We start from the raw sequence: 23541 nt of genomic DNA on the forward strand, positions 1-23541 counted from the left end.
GAATTCCGATATTAACCCGATTAAGACAATACTGAATAAGGCGTAAATACTTATCAACCGATGATCGTATTCACACATACGCAGTTTTCCGATCTTAGGCTACATCCACATTACTACGTTTTCGTTTGGAAACGCGTCAGCTCTGTTCCAGATACATCCGTCGTAAACGCGTTTTATTCTGGACGAGGTTTGAAAAACAATGACGTAGAAACTCACAGGTGCTTGCTGATTGGGTCTGTTCGGTCACGACGTAGCCTTCGCTGATTCGTCAGTGTCCTGTCACATGACTCCAGGTCGATTCCAGGTGTCACTGACCCTGATGTCTTTGCTAACGACTGTTGTGCAGTTAAAATTCTGTATTTTACAATGTGTTTCCATGCATTGTAGACGAGATATTATTCCTCACTCAGGGTGAAAGAAAAACGACAATGGGACAACAAGTGGATTTATTCTCCTTTACATGTGTTTTTAGTGAGGAATCAATTAGGGTATAAAAGGGATTGAATTCACTTCAGCAGGAGCTAACTGGATTAAATCAACTTCATTTCAGTCCTCACACAGTTGCTATATTAACTTAAAAGTGTCCCATGTTTAAATATTCATTTATTATAATTTAACACTTGTAAAATGCTCCTTTTCTTCCCCATACAAAGTCAGCGATAATGAATTGAAGTCATATCCTACAAATTGAATGAATCAACCATAACCTTGTAAGTGAATTTACATCCAGTCTGGTCAGAGGTCAGAAAAGCAGTGAATGATTTGTCTCAGACAGATGAGGCTGGACTGTGCTTTTGGCCAAAAAGTCAGGATTGAATTTCCATTGAAACAAATGAAGATGCTGTTTTTCGATGCAGCGATATCTGGGTTGGCTTTTTTGTTTGAAAATGATTTATCTCTCATCAATCCAGAGCTTTAGTTTGGACGCTTAAGAAAAAAGTGATGCTTAACATTGAAAAAAACCAAATGTACTGTTTTACAAACCTGTTTATTTCTTTTAATTGATGACTCACACGTTCTCAAATGTTAAAAGTCATCTAAACATGTTTAGAAATACAGAAGCTTATAGTAATTACAATAAAAAATAATTGTATTGTTATTATAAATAAGAGAATTTGCAAGAGAATATTAAATAATCAGACTGAGCTGCTTGGATGTTTAAGTCCCTTGCTGGGAGCTGTGATCTGTAACCAGGCCCATCAGAGCTTCAGTGGAATCGTGCTGACAGCCTTGAGAGGTTCCACCTCTGTAACACACTCGCGTGCAGCAAAGTGGGACACAATTCACTTCCTCCCGGTTGTGTTGAGGGTTAACTGGAGTATGAAAATCCCCACTGCCCTACTTCATCTAAAGGCTGCTCCGACTGTTTCCAACCAGCCACTCAGCTTGAGTCTTACCCCTGAGACCTGCAGGCTCCTGCTTCCCCTGACAGACTGTCTGTCCATTTCCCTCCTTATTACCTAGGTGGCAGTCTTTTCTTCTTCCAAGTTCACACTACACAACATTGGACGTTGTCAGATCACTGTGGAGTTCACACTTTGCGACTCGCTGTCTTGTGACCAGGAGTCTTGCAGGCATTGTGAGTTAATGCAACACAACTGGCTGCGGCCAATGGGTTTGTACACTACTTGATCTTTAAAGAGGAGAAAACCCCCGACTCGTATGTCTGGTCTATGTTTGGTCACGAGTGAAATGTCAAACTGGAGGGGGTGAAAGGCTCCAGTGGACATCACAGTTGTAAAGAATGAAGTGCGGCGGCTTGGATCAAGTTTTCATTGGTGAACATGAACCTTCTGATGTTTCCACTGAAAGAACGAGCGTCTACATTAAGTTATTTGGAGATAAAACGAGATTTCACAACAATCAAGTCCAGAATTTGTTGAGATGTTTGCAGTGGACGACATTAGACGCATGTACAAACAAACGGTGGCTTTTCTGCCTCTGATGTGTCATGAGACTCTTCAGTTGATCGCTTCAGGGATTCAACGGTTTTTTGTGGAGACACAAGAAGTCACAAGGAGCTGCAGGAACTTTCAGCCTCGGGGAAAGTTCCCTGGACATTAATGCTTAACATTTCTGGAACTTGTGATGCAAAAAGCACCTATTGATTGAAGTGACAGCACATTCCTGCTCCCCAGAGGTTGAGCTGCTCCCTCTGTCAGGTCAGTTTTGCGCTCAAGAAGTTGCAGAGTTGATAAAACTGAAACTGTATGAATGTGGATAATTAGTTTGGATAACGATGCTCAGCGACTGCTGGAGGCCTCACTGTCTAACTCCGGGGCCCTGAAGTGGATTCATGTCTGTTGTGGGAACCGCACATCTGCATTTCCGGTTGCTGGACCGGCCCGACAGCGTTCAAGGACGATGTTGGCCTCGTGAGCTTCCTCTGGCAACTCGGCAGTCGTCGTGTAAGCATCGAACTGGACGCACTGGTTATATCTGGATCAGCTGCTCTGGTGCCGTCCGTCGGTCTGTTCTCATTGGTCGCTGCTGCTAAGGGGTCAAAGCAGGTCACCATCTGATGTTGTGGTTTGCTTCTCCCTCGCTGACGGTCGTACTGTGTCTTTCTTTCTTCTCGCCAAGCGTATGGAAAAGTCATCCTTCCCTCTCTCAGGAAATTCCTGTCTGTCCCAGGGGTGGGACGCACAGAGAGGGTGTGAAGCAGATCTGCTACAGAGGGACACTGCAGGCCACAGTGTCTCATTCAGTCATTTCAGGTTTGGTAGTGAAAGTTAAACCATCTCACCGTCTTACTGCAGTTGTGAAGCGGGACTGTTATGACACTCTTCTCCCTCAGTGCATTCAGAACACAAGCTCTGACTTGGACCAGGACCGATTCTCACTGAAGAAAAATATTGAGATGTCTTCTTCTCTGATGTTCACGGCATTGAAGATTCAAAGGTTCTAATTTGAGAAGGTCAAACCGTCCGTCTTGCTTGAAATACGACAAATCCATTATCAAAGTCGCTAATGGTTAATTAAAACTGTTAATTTTCCCTCAACCAATTGATTTGATTGATTAGCTCGTAATGGCAGCGTTAGTTCTGCCCCAGTGCTGTAGATGTGGGTCTGTCCTGCCCAGATAACCAGTCCCCCCCCCCGAGCCCCCCAGCCCCGGCAGATTAACAACCTTATTCATATATGGATGGTAATAAAATGGCCTAGTTTCAGTCGGGTTGAGATTAGATATTGGATTAAATTGCGTGGAAGCTGAACAGAATCAATTTATTTAAGCTGCACAGCTCAGAGCACAAGAAGGTGAACGAGCAGCAAGTCAATAACTGATTACCGTTGTTTTAAGACATTTAAGGACATTTTAAGGTCACAGTGTTATTTTAAACACAAGCTGCCAAGGCTATGAAAGCAGCTGCAAGTCTATATTACAAATGTTGGATTGTATCCCCCCCCCCACATACGATTCTCCCCACATGTGGCCGAATCGCTTGTTTTATGCAGTAGATATTTTCATCAATCATTCTGAAAAATGCCTTTGATTCTGCCAAAAGTGCAGCACAGTAAAAATGCCTGTTAAACATTTAACATAACTGTTAAAATACATTGTTTTATTTTGAAAATCCAGCGGAATCAGATCGGGTCCTCGTTATCGGCGGATGTGTAAAGTCCAGGTCTCAGAAGAAGGAAGACGATTAATGGTATCGCAACATATCTAAAAATCACCTATGATTAGTTACCAATAGAAACCAGTGGACTCCACAAGTGACACAAACAGAGAAGTGTGTGTGTGTGTGTGTGTGTGTGTGTGTGTGTGTGTGTGTGCGTGTGTGTGTGGGTGTGTGTGTGTGAGCGCTGCGATAACAATTCATGTTTTTTCTGCTGTTTGTTGTTAAAACAGGGAACTGGCAGCTGAATGCAATGACTCAGCCTGTGTGTGTGTGTGTGTGTGTGTGTGTGTGGGAGGGACACACACACACACACACACACACACACACACACACACACACACACACACACACACACACACACAGTATTAATGGAGTATCCAGATGAGGGAACACTACTCCAGTTTCTCCTTAGTTAACTGCTTCATAAACGAAACACCACAGACTCTTGGACAAACAGCAGAACTATAAAATGTCCTGATTGTTTGTTCATTTTCCGTATTTTAATATTTTAGTATATTTTTTGGGACATTGGACTGAACAAAAATGTTTGTATGTCTATGGTATGTGCAGCAGGTAAACCCCTCAGGGGTCAGAGGTCAGTGAGGCCATTAAGAAAGCTGGTGCTGGACTGACGGACATTCCGCTCATAGCCCGGTGACGTGGTAATACAACAAGAAATCCTGGGGAAACAAAATCTAAATGATTCCATTTGTTGGCACAGTTGTCGCTTTGACAAATTCAGTCAGCTGTTTACACAAGTGGCAAAAAGATTCTCAGAGGAAATCGATCCAGAGAAAAACAAGAGCTAAGCTTCAGGTATTCGAACAGAACGATTCAATCCCTAAACTTCTTTTTCCTGCAAAACCATTTTCTCCTCAACAACAAACTTCTCAAAGCTGCTTACGGCTCAGGAACTTTACATCGGCATGTTATTAAGTTATTATTAATAAATCCACTAGAGGGCAGTGCAGAGTCAAGGGTTTGTGACAACAGCTAACATGGCAACGGTGGACATATCGTTACCAACTCTCAAAACCCTTAAATAGTTCTCTCATTGTAAAAATTTTAATCTTGTGTCCTATGGCCGTCTCGCTTGAACTACACTGCCCCCAGAAGGTTTCTCATGGTACTGCTCCGTCTCTTCTGTTTGGTCCATAACCATTAAGTATGGACACAGAGCTCTGTCTGTTAGCGGATGTTCCCATCATGCCAGAGCTCAATTATTCAAAGCAATGCAACTTCTATAGTTTAAAAATATATATTAATATATATCTGACGGCTTCTAAATATAACAACATCACAGCTTTTCCTTTGTTTTCATCCTTTTGTCCTTTCGTGATTCGTCTGTTGGTGCAGATCTGCTTCGGAGAGGAATTTTCGTAGTTTCCCTTCATCTCCGTCAGACGAACATAACACTGTAGTTCAAAAGGAGTTTTTCAAGCAGCAGCACTGTCTGTCCTCATCTCGGTCTCTCTCTAATTCCACACAGATGTCGAGTCTTTGCGGCTGCTGTTGCCGAGTTTCTGCACCGCTCGTCGTTCTTGGAAAATGTAATCTCATTTCTTCTTTTCTGTTTTTTTTATTCTTTTATTTTTCCCTGTCTTGGGTTGTTTTTTTCTTCTTCTCCGAGTTGTATCACCCCAGCCAAGCCACGCTTTCTCTCTCTCTCTCTCTCTCTCTCTCTCTCTACCTCGTTCTCTCTTGGTCTTTCTCTATGTCCCTCGGCCCTCGTGGAGATCCAGGGCCCGGCTGTGCAGCTGGGAATCAGGACCTCCGATTCTTAAACTGTGCTGAACGGAGGCCGACTCTGTTTAACTTGACTTTTAAAGTCTCTATAAACACTCGGCTTCAGGAGCGGTGCAGGAATCATTCAAAGTCTTTGCTTGAGATTCAAATTTAGGCAAACTTAATGTTAAAAACACAGCACTAAATTCTGTTCTTCATTCTTGCAGTCCATGTTGGGATATTTAAGTAATTGCCCGCTTCCCACGTTTCATACCTTATAGATTTCAGACTGAACTGAGAAGCATCAGACTGATGATGCATTGCCCTGCACTGTTTATACTCCAATCGTGTAATGCTAACGTATCCATTGTGGATGTAATCAAGAAGTCATTAATACCATATTAGGGCTTGGTACTGAAATCCTATCTGGTTCCTTCCAGACTGAATCACACAACACAGATTTCGGTGCCTCATTTCAACACCTGAGCCACGAACTGAAATAGTAAACATCAGCGCACGTGCCTGGTGAACATTACATTCAACTCTGATGGCAACACAGCGACACAACAACACAATGCATTAAGCTAGATGGTTGAATGTGAGGCTGCATTTCAAATGAAAGAATTCCGATATGACGAACAATTATCTAAATAAGCTGTAAATCTCTGTCTCTAATCTTATTGGTTGCAAAGGTTCATGTATTACTACACAATATGATTTCACTTGTCATATGATATAACTTGACGAGGAATCATTTTCTTATCATTCTGAGCTTTACAGTCTCTTTCTTTCTTGTAGAGATATCTGAGAGGATGCTTACCTCCACTAAGGCTAACGGCAGACGTCACCATGTGAAAGTGGAATAAACAAAGTTCGTGGATGTCCCTGTTAATCTCGATCAGCTCCAAACATGTAATGCCTTCTTTTTTTGGGGTCATGCTCCGACCCTGCACAAAATGTTAGTTTTTGATTAATCCCGACGGACAAACAAATGAAAACATCCTCTGCACAGGTAAATCGTTGGTTTTACAAAATATAAGTAAGTAAATAAATAGACAAACATTTTGAGAATAGAGCCAAACAGATAATCCTCTAGTGGCATAATAACAGATGTAAATGATGCAGTCAGCCGTTTGTCAGCTTGTTAGCAGTGGAACCAGTCAGGCTGATTATACCCTGTGAGCTGGGCCACACGGCCTTAATTGTGTGTGTTGGTGACGTTTAAGAGAGATGATGTTATTATAAAGTGTGTGTGAGAGAGAGGGTGAAACAAAGTGAGAGTGTGTTTGGGGTTTGTCGGCTTTGTAGACGTTGTGAGTCTGTGTATGTGTGGGCGTCCATCGGCTCGCAGGAAAGTGTTGATAGTGTAAAGCCTGTCAGTTTTCCATTGCTCAAACTAAGAGAGAAGAGTACAGGCGTTTAACCTGCGTGTGTGTGTGTGTGTGTGTGTGTGTGTGTGTGTGTGTGTGTGGTTGGATTATGTGTGTTAATGTTATGTCTTGGAGAACGTCTGGAACAGCTACTGTTTTTTTGTGCTGGCTCTTTCAAATGTGAAAACACACACGTGAAGCGGGTCCAGACCACAGCTACCTCCCGGATCCAGACGGCTCTGCAGTGGAGCTGGAAAGTATGTGAGCTCTCGATCTGTCTGCACAGTTCTGTCTCAGCGTTTGGATGAAGTCTGATATTCTGCGGCTTTGTCTGCACGACGACTGCTGCGACAGAGGTCACGGTTCAAACTCTATCTGCACCTTGGCCCCCTGAGACGAAGACATGAGTGAACATAAAGTTTAATTTTGGGGAACCTGACTTACACAATATTGGGCACAGGGGTAAGTGAGGTTGAGTTGTGACTGGGAAGCCGCCAGCTAACAATCCTGCGTCTGGTTCGGAAAAATGTGTGGATGGAAAGTGAGTGGGGACGTGCTCGCCCTTCCTCAGCAACGAGTGTGTAGGTGTCTCGAGGGAAATCACACGGACTTTACATCCATGTAGCTGTTACACGTGTGTTTCTTCGTCCGGTAGTAAACTGGCCGATCGAGTGACTCCACATCCCGATACATCTACAAGCTTCTGTTTATTGCTCTTTCTCTTAATCTCTATAGCTGGTTTCAGATACGTAACAATTGCCAGAGTTTATCTTTCATATGTGAAGCAGCAGCAGGAGAATGTCGAGGTCAGACTCGTTCACAACAACAGGGAAATGTCCGCAGCATTTAGGCGAGGGGTGGAGCCTGTGAAGAACATGAAGGAGTGGGGACGTGACCCAAATGACGTCAAATTACGCGAAATCACATGTTTTTTAATTTACAGCACATCGACAACAGCTGAAGCTCTTGAATCATGTCGTCTTTCCAAGTTGGCGTCTTCGTCTTCCTGTTATAAATGTCCTCGACTTGATTTTCTTTCCTTCTGTGTCCCCACATGGGTTCACTTGGAAATTCTGCAGCGTTTTTTATTTTACTCAGGGAATAGTTCTGTAAAATGTTTGCAGCATTTGACATTTACCTTCTCGACCAAGAGACCAAGCTGGAGCAGTAAGCCAAACACTAATTCCCAAACCGCTCCCAGTGTGTTTGAGTGGAAATTCAAGTTGCTTTGGACAAAAAGACGTCTCTGATACGACGGACTGTAAATCTCTGCTGTGCAAGCTGAGATGTGCTTTCACCAGACGGCCCATCAGCAGCTGGTTTAGTCAGATAAGCCTTCGATGAATCCACGTTCCTGCCAGGACAGATGAGGAGTGAAGTGTTGCACGTGCTGTAAATGTCATCGTACACAAATAGACTGATTGCACTGGTGTGTGAAAGGTGTTCTCCACGTGTCTCAGGTGTGTCAGGTTGGTTTAAGGCTCCATGACGCTGAGGTGGAGCCGGGCCTGGGGACGGGGACTTGTTAGAACTGGAGCCGGTCTGATGGTTTTCAGCTGAGTCAGGGTTCAGGTGCTCGTTCTCTGTCATTAAACGATTAAACGAGTGTGTGTTATTTCTGTGTGTGTCTGAGCAGGTTCTGTCTCATCATGGTTATAAGTCTCTATCCGTCTGAATGGCTTGTGAAAGGGGATAAAAACCTGAATGCGTGCGGTGCAGAATCCAGTGATGTGCATGAACAACACACCCACTTCAATGTGTTCACTTTTTCCCTGTTGCTCTCCCGTGTTGAGAAGTTTGTCGTTGGTTCCCACCGCAGATGTTGTTCCTGGCAGGAGCCGTCTCCACCGAGGACGGACAGAAGTGGAAAGTTTGACCTTGTTTCTCTCTATGAGGCTTTCAGCTCGGGGGTGCCACTGTGTGTGCAGGAGGAAAAACGCTCTCAAACCCCTGGTCATGTCACACAAGCTAAAAAATGAAGTTGTTGTTTTGGTTTTTTTTGTGTCCAACCCTAGAATTTATGAATCGGTGCATGTTCCAGTCGTCTGCCTTCACGAGAGTGTGACGTGATTTCCAAGGCGACTAATGAGCATGTGATCGATGCTGGTTTAAACTCTGTAGAAAGTCGGGTTGGAAGTGGATGTGTGAACAGCAGGGGATCCCTCGCTGGATTCACCGTGAGCGACAGACTCAAAGATGATAAAACTAAGAAAACCAATATTTCCTGGTAAAAAAGCGGCGACACACGTAGAGCACAACCACGAAGATCTCGACGGTTTGTGGCGATCAGAGCTGATGGCGTCTATTTTCTAGTTCAATGCAAAATAGACAGTGACAAAGATCTTTTTTAAACATATATTCAGTATCTGTCGACAGCATAAAACATGCATATTTGCAACTCGTGCCTTCCGTTTCTTATCACTGGTCCTGGTATTTAGCTGAGTGCATCGACCTACTTTAATTCAAGGAAATACAGTAGATATTCCAGAAACCTGCAGCTGACACGCTCCCTGTGTGAACCACAGATCAGCGACGTGGCCGTCACGCCCTGCACATGCTCCCTGTGTGCCCCCCCCCCCGATCAGCTGTTTGCAGGCATGAAATTGTGGGAAATTGTGTCACTCTCTGTAGTTTTATCAGTCTTTCAGATATGAAGAATGCAGCCGACGTCCTCTGACTCTGATACAGTTTCACAATGAACCCAAGTTTTTAGTTTTTCCACGTAAAGATTCATTTGTTACCACCACCACAACATTAACAGTTACTACTCCTGTTCAAACGGGTAAATCTAAAATCGTATTCCTGTTTCTCTTTCGCTCTCACACTGAAATACACACATTTTCACGTCTATAAAGTCTGACTGGTTGAAAACAACATCATTTGGTATTTCACACAGAAATGACAAATGTGTGTATTTAGAGCAGGGAAGTGAGATCCAACCAGGTCTGTCCTCGTCTTTCCTGCTCTTCCTCCTCCTCTTCCTCCTGTTAGCAGTCTTTCCACCCAGTCGCTCAGTGTCCTTGTTCTCAGCGTGTGTGTGTGTGTGTGTGTGTGTGTGTGTGTGTGTGTGTGTATGTGTGTGTGTGAAAGCAGTACGGCAGGGTGCTGTGATTCTTCCTGACAGATCTGCAGTGCGACCGACTCCACTGCAGCAACACTCGACCTGCGTGCGCTTGCAGGAGTGTGCATGTGTGCGTGCGCCTCCTTTACTGCTGGTTTTGTGATTGGGGATTATGAGGAAACCTCTTCACACCAGACATCTCGGTCTGGACGAGGTTTGGGCTTTTGCTGCGTTCAGACTCTGCAGGAAAACGTGTTCAGGATCAGCAGCCGTCAGGTTTCAGAGCAGATTCTCACTGAGGTGCTGATAGATGATTGAATGATGAACTGAGGCACTTGGCTCCGTCCTCACGACACACTGACCCCCGATGTTCCATCATGTGAACACACAGGGAAGTTCGCTGCCTGTCTTCAAACTGAGTTCACATTAGAGACCGACTCACGAATCAAAAACTCCTGAAGATATACATTTTTTGAACGTAGACAGTACAGCTGGGCGATATGACGTCAAATCAATACTGCGATTATTTCGTTAAATGAACAATTTAATTTAATTCAATTTAATTTACAGAATGAACGTAGCATGAAACACGACAGTTCACGAATTCTCAACATCAACATCAGCAGCTACAAATTCAAACATGTAAATATGTCCTGTAACTCGAGCTCAGCCACTACAACATTTGAATTTATTGTCGTTGTTAAGTCATTTGAATCACAACACTGTGGTTCAGTTCCTTTTTTTTATATTCTATATTTTTCCTGCCCTCCGGTGCTGGCAGCTTGTGGCCCATCTGAATAAAGGAAAGAAAAAAGCCGGCTGCAGATTTAACCCGAGGGCGGAGTCAGAGGGCGCGTGCAGTAATGTGACCTGACGGCCGGCCTTGTCTCGGCTGGATCCTGGGTTTGTGTGTTAGCTGGTTACCAGGCAGACCAGAACATGCATGTATCTCTTGCAGCTCAGCAGCAGAGTCCGACAGAGGCGAAGGTTTGAATCCCACTGGAGGGAAGATTTGCTTATAAGTATCTTCAAACAGTTTACGGCCCTGAACTGAGGAGTAAATGTCACTAAATCCAAAACGTCAACCTGTCTGTGGCCTTCAGCTGCTGCAGACTAAACTGTCGAGTGACAAGCTGCTTTAAATGGGTGCGGTGCCATGGAGGGGGGGGGGGGTGTCTCTGTGACATAAGGCATTCCCTAAACGTTAACCTAATTCCAATTTTGACATTAACACCAAGTCTTAATCTTCAAACGGTTCGTTAATAGAACCAGATGAAATGTCCTCACTACAATAGTTTAAAACTGACACACAAACACACACACAGACACACAGACACACACACACACACAAACACACACACACACACACACACACACACCCTCCATGCTGAAGTGACCTCATATTTCCAGTTACGTGATGTTCAGGGAACAGTCGAGCTCCAGACGACAAAGTGGCCAGTTCAAACTTACACTTGCAGATGTGCTGTGAATATTTAAGAAAGTTTTTGTTAACAACGAAGGATTAATAGGATCCTTCCGACATGTGTGAACAAAGATGGACGACACGTCTCCGCCTCCTCCCGTTGTACATGAGTGAAGCTAAATTAATCTTGCGTAGATTCGGGTGTCGCCATCTTGAGCTTCAGGTGTGGACGACATGAATGAAATAGATTCGGAGCATTTAAAAGGTGTTATGATGTTACAGGAGGTCACCAGAAGACCGGGAGTTCGATCCCCAGCTCCTGTTTCTGAAGGGCGATATACTGAACCCCAAACTACCCGGACATCTGCACCAGCAGTGTGTCAGCGATGTGTAATAGAAAGAGTTCTGCTGAATGCTTGTGTGAATACGAGCTGTAAAGTGCTAAAGTGGTGCTAACATTAGAAAAGCTCAATATAAACACATTTAACATTTTAGACGGAGTTTACTACAGAGTTTTGAAGCGTTTGCCTCCTTGTCCTGTGCTGAAGCTTAACGATCCTTTATTTCCACTGTCAATTAATTTGCCAATTATATTTAAAGTATGAAAAAAGGGACAATTTGATATGAAATAAAATCTAAATCCACTGAGACCTGAGTGGAGCTGAATGTTCTCTGCATGTCTGTGCTGACCTCCGGATGGTTTTTCAGAATTATTAAGAAATACACTTGAAGTGAAGTAACAATACCCTCATTGTTCATATTAAATGTTTCCCTGTTTGCAACTTATTCTGGTGATTTATTGTGGAAACTGTAATCATGACATTATAGACGCCATCAGCTGCCCAGCCCCTTAAAATCTGATTTGCAAAGCTCGTTATGAGTGAAATAATCGAGAGGTGAAGCTATTGTTTCCAGTGTGAGGACTTGGTTTTAAAGCCTGTGTGTTGGCTGCCTGCCTGGTTTCATAATAACCTTTAATGCCTGTTAGGCAACGCAGGAGTCATCAATGTGTTGGGAGGGAGAAACAGAGCTTAAAGCATTACACAACCTCCACACATATTCATATTCATATTCACCAGGCGAACACCCCAGAGCTCAGATTCAACTTTAAAAAATAAGAAAACTTTTCAAAACCCAAGTCATACATAAGAAATGTTAAAAATAGGATCCAAAACAACTCGTGAAACGTATCTGAGGATATTCAGCATGAGAGGTTCGCTCCCGCAGCAGGAAAGAGATCGGAGCTGCAATAATCAGTCGCTTTAAATTCGTCAACGATTTGAGCATCGATAAACAGCATTTTGAGGCAAAGATGCTTAAAGTTCTCAGGTTACAGCTTCTTTAAAATGAGGATTTTTCATCACTTTATGTTCTTTTTTGAATGATTGTAAACCCAACACTGTCTGTGTTGGTTTCACAGTGTGAAAAAACAATGATTGATCATTTAATCTGAAAGGAAAACACTTGACAGATCAATAGATATGGAAATAAAACTGATCCACCAGGATTAGAAGAACAAATCAAAACTTAAACCGACACAAAATGCATTTAACATAAGTCTAAACTAATGTTTAAACTAGCATTTATCATATTTACAAACCATGTTTCCAAATGAATGTGAGTTTCCTGTTTTATTTTCATTAAGCTTCAGGAAATTCTTAGCATGTGAGAATAATAAAGGTCCAAGGCAGCTGCCCTGTGGAACTCCCAAAACGTCTGTATGTCAGACACGTGATCTCCAACGCTGACATAGAATCTCTTCTCTTTAAAGTAAGTTTTGAACCAGGACACCAGCCGACTTCTCAAAACCATTGATAAATTTGCTGTGGTCAATCGTATCAATATCAACGCTCAGGTCTTGGAGGATTAGAAATTGAAACCTTGATTTCATCAGAGTTTAGTGTGAGGTCACTGATTAGTGTACAAAGGGATTATGATTGATTCATATTTGAAGACATTCAGTAAAAAACTATCCTGAGTGTTTTCACTGGGCAGCTGTTGTGAAACCGTTATTGGCAAATTCATCTCAATACTTTTCCTGTTGCAACACAGCGACATGAGGAACCATTTTAAATGACACATCAGTTTTTAATTCCAGGACAGAGATGGAACTGTTAAGTTGTGTAAATGAAAAACAGCAGAACAGAAAGAGGGGCAGTTTGTTTCTGCTGTTGTCAGCTTGTTGCACTGAAGTTCCCCCATTCATCCATCATCCATCCATCCATCCATCCATCCATCCGTCCATCTATCCATCTATCCATCTATCCATCTGTCCATCCATCTATCCATTCATCCATCCATCCATCCATCCATCCATCCATCCATCCATCTATCCATCTATCCATCTATCCATCTATCCATCCATCCATCCATCCATCCATCCATCCATCCATCAATCCATCCATCCATCTATCCATCCATCCATCTTTCCATCCATCTATCCATCCAGCCATCCATCTATCATCCATCCATCATCCATCCATCTATCCATCCATCATCCATCCATCCATCAATCCATAAATTCATCCCTCCATCTATATATCCATCTATCCATCCATCCATCCATCTGTCCATCCATCTATCCACCCATCTATCCATCCATCCATCCATCCATCCATCCATCCATCCATCCATCCATCCATCCATCCATCCATCCATCATCCATCCATCCATCCATAAATTCATCCCTCCATCTATATATCCATCTATCCATCCATCCATCCATCTATCTGTCCATCCATCTATCCACCCATCTATCCATCTATTCATCTATCCATCTATCCATCTATCCATCCATCCATCCATCCATCCATCTATCATCCATCCATCCATCCATCCATCCATCCAGCCAGCCATCCATCCAGCCATCCATCCATCCATCCATCCATCCATCCATCCATCCATCCATCCATCCAGCCACCCATCCAACCATCCATCCGTCCATCCGTCCATCTATCCATCTATCCATTCATCCATCCATCAATCCATCCATCTATCCATCCATCCATCTTTCCATCCATCTATCCATCCATCCATCCATCTATCCATCCATCCATCCATCCATCCATCCATCTATCCATCTATCCATCTATCCATCCATCCATCCATCCATCTATCTATCTATCTATCTATCTATCTATCTATCTATCTATCTATCTATCTATCTATCTATCTATCCATCCATCCATCCATCCATGCATCTATCCATCTATCCATCCCTCCATCTATATAATCATCCATCCATCCACCCATCCATCCATCAATGCATTCCTCCATCTATATATCCATCCATCCATTCATCTATTTGTCATTGCATGTCCTGTTATTCTTTGTAAACATCATATAAACTTCTGGGGGCCTATAGATTTATTTAGAGATCAATAAAGTTTTGATTTATTGACAGTAAACGTGTCACAGCTCCATCGGGCTTCTACCTGTTAAAGTTACAGTTAATGTGTGAAGAAATGCAGGTTCCAGATGTTGGTTTGTCACTGGATGGTTGCTGGTTTGAATTCCGCAGACACTCTGATGTACACAAGGGTAGAGAACTGTGTGTGTGAGTGTGTGTGTGTGTGTGTGTGTGTGTGTGTGTGTGTGTGTGTGTGTGTTTGTCTCAACAACAGCGTTCTTGTTTCAGCCAACAGTCACTGATCATATGAGAGCTGCTAATGATCTTATGCAAGCTGGGATTGGAGCGTGTGAGTGTGTGTTTGTAGATAAAGTGTAACGTTCCTCTGTGCATGTGATGTGTTGACGTTTTTGTGCGTTTGCGCTGCATTATAAGTCTGTAGAAGGACACACACACACTCCCACACTCCCACACATCCATGTGACAGATCAAGACATGTTCGCTGCAACGTTCAGTCGGACTCACACATTTTAATGGTCACACAAACACACACACACACACACTTTCTTCAGCATTTTGGGAAAGAGGGAGAGCGGGCGACCACAGCAGTGTATTTAGATGCTGTGGCCTGTCAGTTATTTTTAGGTGGCTCACGTCCAGCCTGCACAGCACGACGGAAACACACACTAGTGCCACCTGCTGACTGTGCACTTGGTGTGTAGGCAGCTGCCAGGCGTATGTGTGTGTGTGTGCGTGTGTGTGTTTGTGTGTTGGGAGTTTCTGGAAGATGTATTTTATCCCACTGGATAGAGCGAGTCCCCGTTTCCTCCTCATCTCTGCAGTGAACCGTTGGATTCTAACAATCACTGAATGTTTAACAGTCAGAGACTCTGTGTGGGTTCTACATTCTGTAGGAAAAGGAAACACGATCACATATGATAATAACACAGTTTCTCCCGTGTGTGTCTCTGCAGGGGGATTGAACTCTGTGCTGTGCTGGAGCTGGACTGAGTTAACAGACCAAAGGTAAACAACATTAATTTCATATCACACCGTCACATGTGGGAGGTTCCGTTCAGGGAAGGGTTGAATTTTCGAACTCACCAACACCTACTAACATCTGGCTGTTGTATCTGCAAAGGGAAGGGACCCTAATCACTCTGGGGTCAAATTACTCTTTATTTAAAATGTAAAGTCTTGCCAATGTTCAAGTCAGCGCAAGGAATGCATCCAAGGTACAATTTGCAATTCAGCATCTCATCTCCCTAAAGTATCTTATCTCATCAGTATGGTTTTGCTTACAAATGTCACAGATGATAAGTCAGTAGGGACGTCAGAGCTGGATTTCAACTTTAATTTCCACAGTCATCTACACTTGATGGACAAAAAGTATTTGGAAGATGTTCCCAAAGTGTGGTGGTGACCGTCTCCTGTTGCAACATGACAACGCTCCTTTGCACAAAGCCAGAATCCATATGGAACTAGTTTCAGTTTGGTGCACGCCAAGTTCACGGAACCTTCTCAGCCTCGTCTTACACCTTCGTCCTCATCGCCAGCCGCCGCCGGCCAAACTCACAAACGCCTCCGTGGCAGAATCAGGATCAAATCTCCGCAGCCAGGTTCAGAAATCTGGTGGAAAAACCTTCCCAGAGAAGAGGAGGCTTTTACAGCAGCAGATTAACGTGGTTATGGAACGAGATGCTGGACAATTACACAAAGTATGGGCATAATGCGCTAACATCAGATTGCATTGGACAGAATTAATCCCGTTGTTACGTCTGGTGTCACCACTTTCACCACTACACCCCCGGTTAGCGCTGCTCGTTCTTCCAGAGCCTTTCTCTGGCTTCCTGTGTCTGTTCTTGGCTGTAATCTTATTTAAACTGGTCTCTGGCGTCTGGAAAAGTTGCTGCTGACATCTGGTTCAGACATATTGTGAAAGAATTGTTTTTATCCCTTGTACCCAAAGTAAAGCATGTTATATTTTTTCTCTTAGCATGCTGCAACTCACTTATTCACTCCCTGTGTTTAGAAATGTACGCTGAGGTTTCCAAAATAAATGTTTTTGTAGAGACTCCACATTTACCCCCAGTTTATTCCACGTTGATCGGATATCACGGACGATTAATCACTGGTGGCCTCTTGCAGGCTTCTGTGTTCTTTACGCTTGTGTTCCATCCTCACTGAGCTGTGTGGAAAACTAGATGTTTCTGCGGTAAGAGGCTCCGACATCGAGCCAAATCAACAGTGATCAAATCTGTGGTCGGTGCAAACTAATATCTGGATTCTTGAGACAGAAGTCATGTGATCTTTACCTGCAGGCGACGGAAAATGTCATCATGACTTTTGTGCGTTGGGATTTAAAACATTAGGTTCCTTTGCTGTCTCATGAAAACTAAAACTGATTTACATTAGTTAGAAACCAGAAAAAAATGATGGTTAGTGATATGAGCCTTTCACAGACATATTGGTGTTTGCATCTATATTTTCAGATACAAAAATGTAAGCTATTTATCAGTATTATTAATATTTGTGATGTTTAAAATGATCAACACTGGGTTTACAAAGATATTTAAAATGCAGAAAATATCTAATTTATTTAAAATTATTAAAAAAGTTAATAAAAACTCTTTCTTTTTATAGTTCTTTCTAAAATGACATATCCTTGTCATAAGGGTTTGATTAAGACAACTTAGTGATTATTGCCAAATTTTACATTCATCACAATTTTATACAAAATTATTCGTAACGCAAAAATAAATGTATAAGAAAGGTTCAAACTTGTGTTTTAATTTTGCAGGGAGTAATCATACAACATTTTCTAAACAGAGTTCTGTTTGAGAGTTTTTTCAGAAACTTGTGTTTTGTGGGAAGTTGTCCTGTTATATATTATTCAGCTTTGGAATTAGTGTAGCTGCACACACACACACACACACAGCTGCACATGCTGCACTGATGTGATCATATCAAAGTGGTGTGTGTGTGTGTATAAATACAGGTACTATAAATACAGTGTGTGGTTGTGGGCAGTTGTGAAGGAGTGGCTCGTGTTTCTATGTTTATTATAACCGAGCTGTTTGGGTTTGGCAACGTATATAAAGGTAAATATATATAGAGAGATGTCTAATCATTATAAAATGTCATGTGATTGAGGCCGAGCATGTTGGTGGAGCGGTCCCACGCTGCACATGTCCACATGTATGTAAGTCCTTCTGTTCCAGAGCGAGGACGGAGGCTCCTTCTCAGGCCGACCTGTCCCAGGACTCATCGCGCTCAGGAAGCTAACACGCTATCGCTCAAAGTAGCATAACGATGCAGCGGTCAGAGCGAGACAAGCTGGCGACGCAAATAGGAAACCTTGTCATTTTTGTTGGGCCTTTGCTGTCTGGCTGCCTCCTTCATGGTCTGTGTAGAATGTGTTCTCCTTCTCCTGAGTTGGGACACAGCTTTAGGCCAATGATCGGGGGGTTGGGGGGGGTGGGGGAGCTTCTCCACCCATGCATTGTCTTGGTTGAGGTTGACGGCCATGTAGGGTTTTCCAGACGTTCCTCTCCCAGTCACACTCTCCAGCTCTTCATGGGGGATTGATCCAGAGTCGTTCCCAGGCCAGATGGGATATGTCATACTGGGTCTACCTCTTGGTCTACCTCTTGGTCTACCTCTTGGTCTACCTCTGGGTCTACCTCTGGGTCTACCTCTTGGTCTACCTCTAAGTCTACCTCTGGGTCTACATCTGGGTCTACCTCTGGGTCTATCTCTGGGTCTACCTCTGGGTCTATCTCTGGGTCTACCTCTGGGTCTACCTCTGGGTCTACCTCTTGGTCTACCTCTGGGTCTACCTCTGGGTCTACCTCTGGGTCTATCTCTGGGTCTACCTCTGGGTCTATCTCTGGGTCTACCTCTTGGTCTACCTCTGGGTCTACCTCTGGGTCTACCTCTTGGTCTACCTCTAGGTCTACCTCTGGGTCTACCTCTGGGTCTACCTCTGGGTCTACCTCTTGGTCTACCTCCAGGTCTACCTCCGGGTCTGCCTCCGGGTCTGCCTCTGGGTCTGCCTCTGGGTCTACCTCTGGGTCTACCTCTGGGTCTACCTCTGGATCTATCTCTGGTCTACCTCTGGGTCTATCTCTGGGTCTACCTCTGGGTCTACCTCTGGGTCTACCTCAGGGTCTACCTCTGGGTCTACCTCTGGGTCTACCTCTGGGTCTACCTCTGGGTCTACCTCTTGGTCTACCTCCGGGTCTACCTCCGGGTCTACCTCCGGGTCTACCTCCGGGTCTGCCTCCGGGTCTGCCTCTGGGTCTGCCTCTGGGTCTGCCTCTGGGTCTGCCTCTGGGTCTACCTCTTGGTCTACCTCTGCGTCTACCTCTGGGTCTACTTCTGGGTCTACCTCCGGGCGTACCTCTGGGTCTACCTCTGGGTCTACCTCTGGGCCTACCTCAGGGTCTACCTCTGGGTCTATCTCTGGGTCTACCTCTGGGTCTACCTCAGGGTCTACCTCTGGGTCTACCTCAGGGTCTACCTCTGGGTCTACCTCTGGGTCTACCTCTGGGCCTACCTCTGGGTCTACCTCTGGGTCTACCTTTGGGTCTACCTCTGGGTCTACCTCTGGGCCTACCTCTGGGTCTACCTCTGGGTCTACCTCTGGGTCTACCTCTGGGCCTACCTTTGGGTCTACCTCTGGGCCTACCTCTGGGTCTACCTCTGGGTCTACCTCTGGGTCTACCTCAGGGTCTACCTCTGGGTCTACCTCTGGGTCTACCTCTGGGTCTACCTCTGGGTCTACCTCTGGGTCTACCTCTGGGTCTACCTTTGGGTCTACATCTGGGTCTACCTCTGGGCCTACCTCTGGGTCTACCTCTGGGTCTACCTCTGGGTCTACCTCAGGGTCTACCTCTGGGTCTACCTCTGAGTCTACCTCTGGGTCTTCTCCCAGTTTGGCGTGCCGGGCAAACCTCCAACGGAAGTCACCAACAAACTACCTGAACTACTTTTGAACGCACAGCAGTTTGACTCCGAGCCAGAGCACCCTGACGCCGGCTTGCATCCACACCCTGGTTTTTCCGATCACCCAGATCTCGTAGATGAGGGTCGGGAATGCAGAGCGGCCGATCAATCACAGCGACCCGCGTGTCGATGCCCTGCTCCGTCTTCCCCTCCCTCGTGAACAAGACCCTGAGATATTACAACTCTCTCAGGTTCTGAGAATAGCAAAGCTGTGCCTCCTCCGCTTTCCCACCGTCACCTACAGCTCGCTGGCCCACATGCATCATCACCTCAGCCTCCAGCCTCCATGTGAACGGGGGGGCAAGCTTCAATGCTGCCATGATGCCTCCGTGTCTTTTTTAATACGTCCATGGTAAATCCATTCAGTTGGAGTAGAATCGACTTCCTGATCCTGTTGTTTGTTAGGTTTGGATCAAAAATAGACCTCGTTTGTTCTTTCCCTTAAATCTGGAGCACTCGTGTGTGTGTGTGTGTGTGTGTGTGTGTGTGTGTGTGTGTGTGCGTGCGTGTGTGTGTGTGTGTGTGTGTGTGTGTGTGTATGTGTGTGTGTGTGTGTTTGTGTGTGTGTGTGTGTGTGTGTGTGAGTGTGTGTGTGTGTGTGTGTGTGTGTGTGTCAGGTTACATGGCAGCAGCTGAGCCCCCAGGGATCCAGCCAGGGGGCTCAAGAGCACGACTCAGACACAATGATGTGTAATTTGGGCCACGTCACATCACATGTATTCATACATACAATGTTGTATTTATCCCCCTGCTCTTAAACACACGTTCCTGTGATGGTGGAGTTAAAAAGTACTACTGTGTATGTGTGTGTGTGTGTGTGTGTGTGTGTGTGTGTGTGTGTGTGTGTGTGTATGTATACACTACATTTAAGTATAATGCAGCTGAGGAGGGTGAAATAAAAGCCCCACTCACTCTGCCTCCACCCCCCCTCTCGTCCTCTGCATTAATGCTCCTTCCTTGAAGTGAGGGACGGAGGCAGATGTCGATACGAGGCAGGGAAGCGAACAGGAAATGATGTAATCCCTCCTGCAGGTCTCAGGGGAAGTGATATCATTGTTGCTGGATCAGCAGGCGGCTCCTCACTCGTCTTCTGCTTCCTCCCTGTTTGATACCAGCCAAAACATTTCAGATCAGAACCACGGAAATTACGCCTCCGTCGTGACTTACCTCCAGAATAAAGAAACTGTATTCGTGTGGTCCAAGTTGTTGTCGTTGTTATGAGAATAATTAGTTTGAAGGTTTGTCTGTCCCTGTGATTTGTTGTTGGATCAGTTCGGACCTGGAACCTCCTGAAGGTTTTCCAGAGAGACGGAGATAACACGCCTGTCTCCTGAATGTAAGAGTCACTTGGCAGCATGTCAGCCCCCCCCCCCCCCCCCCCACACACACACACACACAAACACACACACAAACATTGATTGAGGCCAAATCGTTGCTTATTCCATTTACTGTGTTCAGCTGTGATTTAATTCAGTTAGGACGGAATAGTTTGGCACAAGAATAAAATAAAAACAGAAACGATAAAATAACAAAATGTAAAGTGTTTGCATAATCAGTCCTTTATAGTGTGTGTGTGTGTGTGTGTGTGTGTGTGTGTGTGTGTGTGTGTGTAAAAGAAACGTCTCAATGTCTGGATTCACTGGTTTTCTCTGGATGTGATTTATAGGTTCTCATTACAAAAAACCCAACAAGCTAAAAATACCATCAACTGTGTGTGTGTGGGTGTGGGTGTATGGGAGAGTGTGTGTCTGAGTGTGTGTGGGTGTGTGTGTGTGTGTCTGAGTGTGTGTGATTCTGATATAGAGCCGTGGGAACAGGCCTCATTCATTGCACTCAAAGGGACTTAAAGCCTTTTCTTTTGGTGTTGATGTTGTTGTTGCAGAACCATTGAGGCTCTTGTGTTGCATTGTGGGAAAGTACTACAGATGCCATGTGTTGCTCAAGGGCACTTAAGCAGTAGATGTGATTCTCCTTCATCATCATCATCATCTTGTTCTTCTTCCTCTTGTTCTTCCGCTTCATATTCATCATCTTGTTCTTCTTCATCATCTTGTCCACATTCCACTTGTCTTGTCGTCTCCTTTCCTTTTCTTGTCTTCTCTCCACTTGTCTCCTCTCCTCTGGCCGGCTTTCGTCTCCTTTCTTTTTCTCGTTTGCTCTCCACTTGGCTCCTCCTCCCTCCCTCGACAGATGTATGTCCCAGTTTGACACAGGGAACCTGTTCAGTCCTCGTGTTTCTCCCTAAAAATATCAGCAGTGTAACACTGTCCATGCGTCGGTCCTGTCGCCTCCCTGCCTGACAACAGCTGCCTTCACCTCCATATTTAACTCCTCGTGAAGGGGTCAGAGGTCAGCGCTCTGAGGCTCAGGCCACTTCCTGTCCTGGAGCGTTTAACAGATCGTCACATGACAAACTGTTCACCCGCTGAAAGCTTGTTTTGTATTAAACCGTGTGAGTGATACGATCTGTAAGCAGTCGGTTGTTGGGCTGAAGAAACCCAAGAAACCTCAGTAATGCATTTTGTTTTTCCTGTGTGATTCCCTCTGATTAAAGAAGAGGAGCAACACAGTAAAGGACGGGAGTGAGGAGAACAAGGACAGGAGGGAATAATAAAGGAGGAAGAGGTGGAAACAGTAATAGACAGAGAAGGAGGCGGAGAAATGAAGGGAGAGAACAAACTGAGGAGAAGCAGGAGGAATGAAGGATGGGAGGATGATTGCATGGTTTCATCCTGAGAGACAGGAGGAGTGTGGCTGCAGCAGCAGAGTAATTACTGTTTACTTTGGATGCACACACACGCTCGGCACTAACAGGGACTCGCTGCCTCGGCTCCGACAGAGAACAGAGCTCGACCGAGTGCAGGTCATACCACTCGCTCTTTCTGGGGGTGCTATCCATCTGACAGTCGAGTCAGGAATCTGGAGCAGAGCAGCAGGAAGTTCCACAGAGACGACCAGATTCATGTGATTCTCTTTTACCTCCTCTGAAGACGATGTTTACCCCCCTCGTCTGTTTGTGTGTTTGTTGTTTGTCAGCAGGATTACACAAAAACATAAAAACTGATTTCCACAGAACTGGAAGGATGTGGGTCACGAAAGAATCCATTAATATTTGGTTTGGATCTGGCTCATGGGGGGAAACAAGGATTCTTTTTATTTAGATAATATGTTTTTTGACATTTTCATCGATTTCCCAAAGAATAATTTATGGATCTTGATGAAAAAAATCATCATCAAGGTTTTTCCGAACCAGTGTTTCCATGGATACAAGAAGATGAGATGTGAAGATACTTTCAACAACATTATCATGTTATAACATTTCCCAAAAAACAGGCACTGACTCTTTGTTGATGGAACTTGTCCGTATTCAAAGCAATTAACCTAAATGTTTATGATATGACAGTAAACTTCAAAATTCCAGGTAGCAAAAATCTAAATTATTCACCGAAATGTTAGAAAACGTCTTGAAGGGAACTGAGGCAATAATCACACGTTCTTACTGGACCAATTATCCGTATGTGCAGCTAAAAGATTTTACTCTTAAAATGACCCCAAGAAGAAGCCTTGACCTTGAGCAGAGGATTCAGAATTTAGTTTCATCCCTCGCTGTGGTCGGAGGCCGATTTTAAAAGGTTGAATCACCCGTGTGTGTTTTTTTTCTGAAGCTCAGACTCAACGTGAAGTGAATTTTTTCCTCGGTCGTTTGCGCCCGAGAGGAAAAAAGGTTCATTTGTTGGCCTCCGCCGAACCTTCGCTGTGTGGAAGCAGCAGATTGTTGTTGGAGAGCGCAGCTGTGAGAGTTTTCACAACGGTCCTCTAGTCCCTCAGCAGTCTCCAAACCACACACACACACACACACACACACACACACACACACACACACACACACACACACACACGTGCCCTAGCCTCCAGTCTAAATGATAGACCTTCTTAACCACAGGGATCTAATTGTAGCTCCTCAGCGTGTGTGTGTGTCTGTG

The 23541-nt window shown here is 44.6% G+C and overlaps 1 protein-coding gene across 1 annotated transcript in view; it reads left to right on the top strand.

Annotated features, from left to right (window-relative positions):
* Window positions 1-23541, top strand: part of raph1a (Ras association (RalGDS/AF-6) and pleckstrin homology domains 1a) — a 48696-nt gene that overhangs the window by 1870 nt on the left and 23285 nt on the right. The window contains exon 2 of the mRNA XM_061088604.1: window positions 15526-15577. The gene's annotated coding sequence lies outside the window, so the exon portion shown is untranslated. The remainder of the gene's footprint in view (window positions 1-15525; window positions 15578-23541) is intronic.

Source organism: Limanda limanda, chromosome 16 (assembly GCF_963576545.1).
Source record: "Limanda limanda chromosome 16, fLimLim1.1, whole genome shotgun sequence".
In the NCBI taxonomy this organism is placed as follows: domain Eukaryota; kingdom Metazoa; phylum Chordata; class Actinopteri; order Pleuronectiformes; family Pleuronectidae; genus Limanda; species Limanda limanda.